Consider the following 8,490-nt stretch of genomic DNA (forward strand, 5'->3'; position numbering starts at 1 on the left):
CAAGCACAAGAAACTCAATGGTGACCATGAGAAATATGTCGAAGCAACAAAGCACCAGAGAGCTTATCTGAGAGATGCAGGCACAGAAGCAAGCGTAGATGCAAGCACAATTGTTGGAGATGCAACGGAAGCGCGCAGAGGAGATTGCAGCACTAAGGGCCGAACGAGGTCGTCATGAGCAATTCGTCCAGCATTCGGTGTCGACAGCCAACCGGAATCACAACCATAAGAATGGCAATGAAGCAAGCCATAATCGCACCAACCCCAACGGTTGTGGAAGAAGGGAACCAATGCCCTTGTAAATCGTTCGGCCTACCAGTTTGCTTCCGTTCACGACGGCCATCATGTAGACTCCTATGCCAGAAAAAACTCCTTCGCCATTAGAGAAGTATGATGGCTCGATTGACCCGGATGATCATCTTAGGATCTTCACCAACGCAATGACGTTCTACACGGACAACGATCCAGTCATATGTAGAGTGTTCTCGTTATCACTCAAGGAGAAGGCATTGGAATGGTACAACATTCTTACCCCTAACATGGTAGATTATTTCGCTACCGTGGAAACTCTCTTCAGGAGGCAATACTCCTCCAATCGGAGACAGGAGATGAAACCGGCGAAATTGGTAAGGACCAAACAAGAGAAGGACGAAACCTTGAAAGCCTTCATGAAAAGGTATAATAAAACCGCACAGCAAGTTAAAGATGTTAATCACACTTTTATCATTAGAATTTGCCTTCATGCTTAAAACCGGAATATTTTGCTGAAAAGTTATATGCTTGACCACCAAGAACTATGGACGAACTTCAGGAAAGGTGGCTAAGTTTATTCGTATTGAGGACATGAGGAGCTCAAGGGAAAAACAACAGCAGAAAGCTTTTGCAGGCGGAATTAGAAAGGACGGTCGATGACCGTTCAGCGACAACTACAAGGGAGGAGATCCTCAACCAAAGGACTTTTCCCAAACACCTAAATTTGATCATTACACAGTTGTTAATGCACCCAGGGAAAAAAATCCTTGAGGAAGCCCTTAGTGCTGAACTTCTTTCAGTCAGAAAGCTTCATTCACCTAAAAATGCTGATGGAGGAAAGCACTATCAATACCATCAAAACTTGGGACATACTACCGAAGAGTATGTAACACTCAAAGATAAGATCGAAGCACTTATTTGTGCAAGACATCTCCGTACGTACGTGAAGGAGGAATGACCACATATAAGAAGCCCATCAAGAAGAAGATCTCCACGGAGAAGTACTGAACGACAGTATAGAAAAGAAGAACGGAGACATAGGCAAAGCCGCAGCCGCAGTCGCAGTCCTGACCACTCGAATCGGGGACATATCAACTAGAAAATATAATAGAAAGTTCTTCCTAACACTTGGAAGCGACTCATCTCACGTTTACTTTAGTTGAATTTTGATGTGATGTTTTGTTTCGAATAAATTCTTTTGACAAGACTTACGTGCGTACACTTTTGGTATGAATAAAGCCAGACAATTTCCATTCAATCACAGGTTGCGTAGTGATACAAACGAAACCTAGGGAACGTTCTCCAAGAACCCCTAGTCGTAAAACGAGCGGTGAGGAACCTTTTTTTGTGAACTCTCACTCTCGTTCTAAACCGAGCGGTGAGGAACGCTCTCCGTGAACTCTCACTCTTGTCCACAAAACTCAGGGAACTCTCTCCGTGAACCCTTGGTCCTAAACTGAGTGGTGAGGAACGTTCTCTGTGAACTCTCACTCTCGTCCTTAACCGAGCGATGAGGAATGCTCTTTGTGAACTCTCACTCTTGTCCACAAAACCTAGGGAATGCTCTCCGAGAAGCCTTGGTCCTAAACCGAGCCGTGAGAAACGTTCTCTGTGAACTCTCACTCTCGTCCTAAACCGAGCGATGAGAGACACTCTCCATGAACTCTCACTCTCGTCCTAATCCGACCGGCAAAGTTGCATCAAAACCCGAGGAATGTTGTCCGACAAATTCTTGGTCCTAAACCGAGCGGTGAGGAACGTTTTGAGTGAACTCTCGTTCTCGTCCAAGAAACCTAAAGATCATTTTCAATGAATTAGGTCAAAGCTGAGAGGTAAAGCCCTTTCACTAGGAAGTTCTCTAGGAACTCCTAGGTCAAAGCCGAGAGGTAAAGCCCTCTCACTAGGAAGTTCTCCAGGAACTCCTAGGTCAATGCTGAGAGATAAAGCCCTCTCACTAGGAAGTTCTCCAGGAACTCCTAAGTCAAAGACCGAGCCGTATTCGACCATTCAGCCTATACTGCTCGGCCTTCCATGGCCTCAAGTGATCAAGCATACGGCCATCTAACCTCACATGTATTCGACCATTTGGCCTCGAAGGTATCCGGCTATTCGGTCTCACAAGAAAAAGTTCTAAAAAGCAAAGACTTAAAGTACAATTGAAACAACCTCCGCAATACAACGGGAAAAACATCTCTCAAGCGCATATAAGTCATATACTTAAACTTGGCTAAAGCCGAACGGTTAACTCGGACTTAGGGGGCATATGTATGGTATACGATATGGGTCGTTCGGTCCATCTAATCAAGGCCGCTCGGTTCATCCACTCAGGGTCGTTCGTCCATCCGCTAGAACAAATGTTGGGCCATAATTGGGCCAACGTTTAAGTTATTATTGGGCCAATAGTCCAGCAGACGATAAAGTAATCAAAGATATCGGATTAGAGATATTGGTGAGCTGTTTATCAGTAACTAACCGAATCTAAAGGTAAGTCTATTTTTATTTTATTGGATCTGTGCTAGTTTAGGATCCATGAGGCAATTATAAATATAAGGTCAAGGCCAAAAGCCAGGTAAGTTCTACTTACGTTCGATCAAAACTCAAATACTAAACTATGATAAATAGTTCATTAAACCGCTCCTAACTTGAATGTCAGAGCGCCTTTTACAAGTACCCCCGGTCAAGAGAACAACTGATCGAGAAAGAACTGAGCGGAGTAGGAAATAATCGAGCGGAGCAGGAAAATCGAGTGGAGTAGGTGACAACCGAGCAGAGTAGACAACTCAGGCATTGGAAAACAAAAAAGTCACGTCACGAAAGGTATGTTTGTCGGTCATACAAATTCCTACCGAAACAATAAATCTAAATTATCAATAATGTTTATCGATAAATTTATTATCAATTGATATTTTTAAAGTAACTAAAATCTTAAAATATATTTATAAAATATATCGATAAATTATGTTTTACATATAGATATTTTTTTCTATAAAATTTATTGATAAATATTATGTTACCAATTAATTCTTTTCTCCGTCTATTCTCTTGGTGTTATTAAATGTTATTTTCTTAAGATAAAAAGACTATGATTTGCAAATTTGAGGTATGGAAATACGTTTTAAGGGTTTGAGGAACACAAACTGAATCTAATACGTTTATGGAAACTAAGGAAATTACTTTAAAAGATTTGTTTTTATTTTTCACAACCATCAGTGAATTACATCTTAGTATACAATAATGTTACTGACAAATTTATTTATAGATAATAATGTTGAAAATAGAATTTATTGATAATTGTTCATGGTAGACAATAAATTTACTCTCTTTTTTTCTAATGTTACTAAGTAAATGGATATGTAAAGTTTATATTTTATTAATGAATATTTGCTTTAAACAAATACTTTACTATATTACATTAATATCAGTGTAATTACTCAAGAAAAGAAATCCTTGCAGGTATTTTCATTTTGGCTTCTATGATATGGGCCTACAAAATTTTGTTTGGATTCCCATTCTTAATTGTGATTTTCATATATGTACATGGAGCAAAAGACATTCATATGAAAATATTGAAAATTGCCTTGAACAAAATCAGTTAGCACCTATCGTATACTTATACAAGGAAATTAAGAAGATAACTGAAGTTTCAAAGAGAAGTTAGGTGAAGGAGGATTTGGCTATGTGTTTAAGGCAAAGTTACATAGTGGACATTTGTGACAAACAAAATGTTAGATAAAGCCAAAGGAAATGTACAAGATTTTATCAATGAAGTTGAAATTATTGGAAGAATACATCACCAAAATGTGGTACAATTAATTGGATTTTGGGTTAGTGACTCAAAGTGCGCTCTTGTTTATGAATTCATGCCCAATGGATTTCTTGATAAATTTATATTTTCAAGAAATGAAAATATAGATTTTAGCTATGAAAAAATATATAAGATATCGATTGGAGTAGCTCGTGGAATTGCTTATCTCCATCATGGGTGTGTGATACAAATTTTTCATTTTGATATCAAGCCCCCATAACATCTTACTGGATGAGAATTTCATTCTAAAGGTTTCTGACTTTGGATTAGCAAAGTTATATCCAATAGAAAATAACTTCGTCACAATGACAGTAGCAAGGAACCATTGGATATATGACTCTAGAATTGTTTTACAATAATATTGCAAAAATATCCCACAAAGCTGATGTTTATAGTTTCAGAATGTTGTGGATGGAGATGACAAGCAAAAAGAAAAATCTAAATCCCAATGCAGAACACTCAAGTCAACTTTATTTTTCCCTTTGGATATATAATCATATTAGAGAAGAGGAAGATAATGATATAAAAGATTTGACAGAAGAGAAAAGGCTAATAATAAAGAAAATTATCATAATTATACTTTGGTGTATTCAGTTAAAACCAAAAGGATCGTCCCTTAATGAATAGAGTAAATTAAAAGACGTTTTATAGAGTTCATAATTGAAGGAAACATTGAAGATTTGGAAATACCTTCAAAACCTACTTTATTTCCTGATGAGATGAGCTTAGAGGTTCAAACCGTCAGTTCTATCTAAACAATTTTGAAAGAATTCATCTGGTAATGATTGAATAAAGGTAATTGCAAGTTGCGGGATTGCGGAATAAAAGGAGTTGAGAATTTGCATTGCATTGGTGAAAAATAAGAAAAAGGAGAAGCAAGTTAAATGTTATATTTGTAGTTCTTTAATTAATGATTATGGTTTGATATATACAATTCGACTACTACACTTTTTTTTACCTGTTATTTGAATATTAGACGTAAGTATTATTTGAAACTTCTTATTAATCTAATCCATGTAAAGTAAATTAGTTTAATCCTTTGATAAGTATATTATTTGAAATGCACACCATATACTGTGAAATTATATAGCTTGTCAAGATCTAACAATGGTTAACTTCCTACCTTGAACATTATTTACTGATAGTTGTAACTATAATAAAATTATGCAGAGCCAATTAAGAGTCTATCATAGTAGTAAGTCATTTTACTAATTATCATTATGGACAAATTTTAAATTCTATCATAATAATTAGTTTAGGGACTCATAGCTTTTCTAATATATAAACTTTCCTTCAAGTAGAAACTGAACACAACCTCGATCTCCACCGCTGCGGACTCCGTGAAAAAAATTATATATTTTTCAATTGAGTTACTATTATTTAATTTTTCTGTTAATTAGATACACGACTGTTATATTGTGTGCTCACTTCATTTGGTTATATTCTTTTATGATAATATTAAATAACATAATAAGTGACTTTTTGCACAGGGATAAATGAAAACAATAAAGAACAAAAGTAATATATTTCGTGATGTCAATTATAAGTACAAATTTAATACAAAGAAGGAATAAACACATCTAGAATGAATAAAAGTAGAGAAAAACAAAAAGTTTTAGAAACATGACTTTATTTGGAAGACAAAAATCACTATATGGTTATTACCGAAGGATTAATACCGACGGCCTTTTTTATCTTTCGGTAATTGAGCAGTGACAGTATCGAAGGAATGCGCCCTTCGGTAAGGTTTAATTTAGTGAAATTACGACTTGGGATTTCGCTATCTCATTCTCCCTCTCAAAATTGTGAAAGCTTCTCTCCCCCAAAATGTTGTTAATAAGTGAAATAAGTAGAAGAATGAGTGATTTTTGAGGTTTAGGAGGTGCTGCAATGGAGCACAGTCGCTGTTCTGGGAGGAAGACGAGTGGGTGTGCGTGAGGAGAGAAAAAAAGTTGAATTTATAAGACTAGGGTTTCATTGTAATCGATTACAGAGTTTCTGTAATCGATTACAAGAGGCTGTAGTAATCGATTACAGAGACCCTGTAATCGATTACAAGATAGTTTTGTGTATAGACAGACGTTGTAATCGATTACAGATACCCTGTAATCGACTACTAGAGAGTTTTTGGTTAAAATACATTTGTTTTTTATTTTTGTTTTAGTTGAAATCATTGTACAATATAATTTATGAATATAATTTTTAATTTTTGTATAATCAATAATAGAATTTTAAATCTTTGATATAGATTTTATTTTGAGGAATTGGATTTCAATTTATATTTATTATTGACATGTAAAATAACAAAACATAGTAGCACTAATTACAAATATAAAAAATGATAACTTTATTTAAAATTGAAAAATTATTACAAAACATTAAAAACTATTATTACAATCATCCGACTTCAAGTCTTAAAGAGTCTTAAACAGTTTTAAACAAAATAAAGAGTCTTAAGCATTACAAACTATGATCAAAATTAATATATGAATCTTCTTCTTATTCTTTGTCCGTGTTCGTCTATGTAAGTCCAATCTTTGAGATCCTCGTAATGTTCAGCTTGAGTTGGAGGACGAATATCTATTGTTTGGACGAAAAGTTCAATATAATCAGAAGTGTTTGGACGTCTCACAAATGTGTCAATTTGTGTTTTTTCCCAACATTCAATCATATATGCAATATCATTATCACATTTTATTGAAGTTGTATCATGAATGAGGTGGTTGTTACGTACCTTTACTGGATAAGATAATCAGTATACGTGACAACTTTTGTGTCTCCACACTAGATAATTTCACTTATTTGAGTTAGGAGTTCATTGTATGTTGAATTGTGATTGATTGAGGTGTTGACTTTTGCATCTAATTGGAATTCGAGGTCGTACCCAAACTGACTTTCTATTATTCCAATGCCTTTTAGTGGACCTCCAAAATATATTATTGTCGATGAGTTAAGAGTTTGAGTTGTGCGTGTCGTAGTTGAAAAGGATGCATTTGTTGGATTCATAAGAGCCATGATTTCGTCCGGAGATCTTACCCAAGTAACATATAATTCTATAACTGCATTAATGGGAAAGTGAGACTTACATGTTATCATTTGTGAGACATCTTCGTCTGATCGTAGCTTAATTGCTTCATATGAGATTGTTTGATCACCATGGATTGTGGGTCGACGGAAATACAATTTGTTGATGGTTGTGTTAGTTGGTTTGTCAAAGGCTATACAAACTTTTTCCTTAAGGAGTTTGAGGTGCAATCGTATGGGAGGCGAAACAATTTTGGATGCTGACATATAAATTCGACCTCATGGTCATCATTTTTAATTTCGTCATCTTGAAATAAGGCAGCAACGTATGAGTTATATAGGTTGTTTGTGGCGTTGATGCCCAAGAATTCATTGTCGTAGGTATTAATGTTTTGTGGGGGATGAGGTTTGTAATGGGTTGAAATTGAATGGGAATGGGAAATTGACTTAAGAGGAAATAAGAAGTACGACAAACTTATGTTTTGAGTTGTGTGGAATAACACATGATTTTTGGTTGTATTTATAGTGGAAATGTTAGAAGTGATGTCCATTCATGAAGTTGACTTGAAAATGACATAATATTCATATGAGAGGATTTTTCATTTGATATAATTTATTGATTATACAAAGTACATTATTAAATACAATTTGACTCACTTTGACTGCCTATCTACCATGTTGCCAGTACCACAAGTTGGTCTTCTTCGTTGTTGTTGCCCTCGTCTTTGTTGTTGTGGTGGGGGAGTTCGCGTGTCTTCATCTTCATAACTGTGTTGAGTTTCAATTGACTGTTTATAGTGTTCAAAATTTATGGTCGATCGATAAACATTTTGTGATGAAGAACCCTATTGGTATGTAGACGGTGAAGTCATATCGAGGTTCCAAAAAAATGCGAAGGACCCCCACTAAATGTTGAAGGACCTGGAGTGAACGGTGTTGATGGAGGAAAATAACCGTAAGAGCTTCGAAAATGAGGATACGATGATATGGGTGGCATGTTTTGTTGAAAGCTCGGATATGGAGATGGCAGCTAGAGGTGCTCATACGAAGACCTTTGTGGCTCATGGTATGGTTGTGGTGGACGGTATGCAGGTGGTGGTTCAAATTGTTATTGATAATCCATGTCATATTGTTGAATACAATGTTTCAATTACTTTGTCAAACATTAATAAATTGAAATTGAAAATATTGTTTTACCTCTTCATCAGATGACTCTTTAATTGGGAAAACCTAGTCGATGGTATGAGTTATATACCATTGCATATACTCTGTGTCGTCGCGTAGACGACCATTTTTGTTGAATGGAATGCCGTTAAATACACTATTATGGCGGTCATTCCATAATGCAATCCATTGTTGATAGTGTTCTTCCCAATTCCAATCTGCGTGTCCTCTCATATCCTCTTTAT

General features: G+C 35.8%; 1 pseudogene; it reads left to right on the forward strand.

The window, feature by feature from the left end:
• The first annotated feature begins 3,730 nt into the window (after positions 1-3,730).
• On the forward strand, positions 3,731-4,812 carry LOC124845453 (rust resistance kinase Lr10 pseudogene; annotated as a pseudogene).
• The last annotated feature ends 3,678 nt before the right edge of the window (positions 4,813-8,490 follow it).

This window comes from Vigna umbellata, chromosome 1 (genome assembly GCF_029865625.1).
Source record: "Vigna umbellata cultivar VRB3 chromosome 1, Vumbellata_1.0, whole genome shotgun sequence".
Taxonomy (NCBI): Eukaryota; Viridiplantae; Streptophyta; class Magnoliopsida; order Fabales; family Fabaceae; genus Vigna; species Vigna umbellata.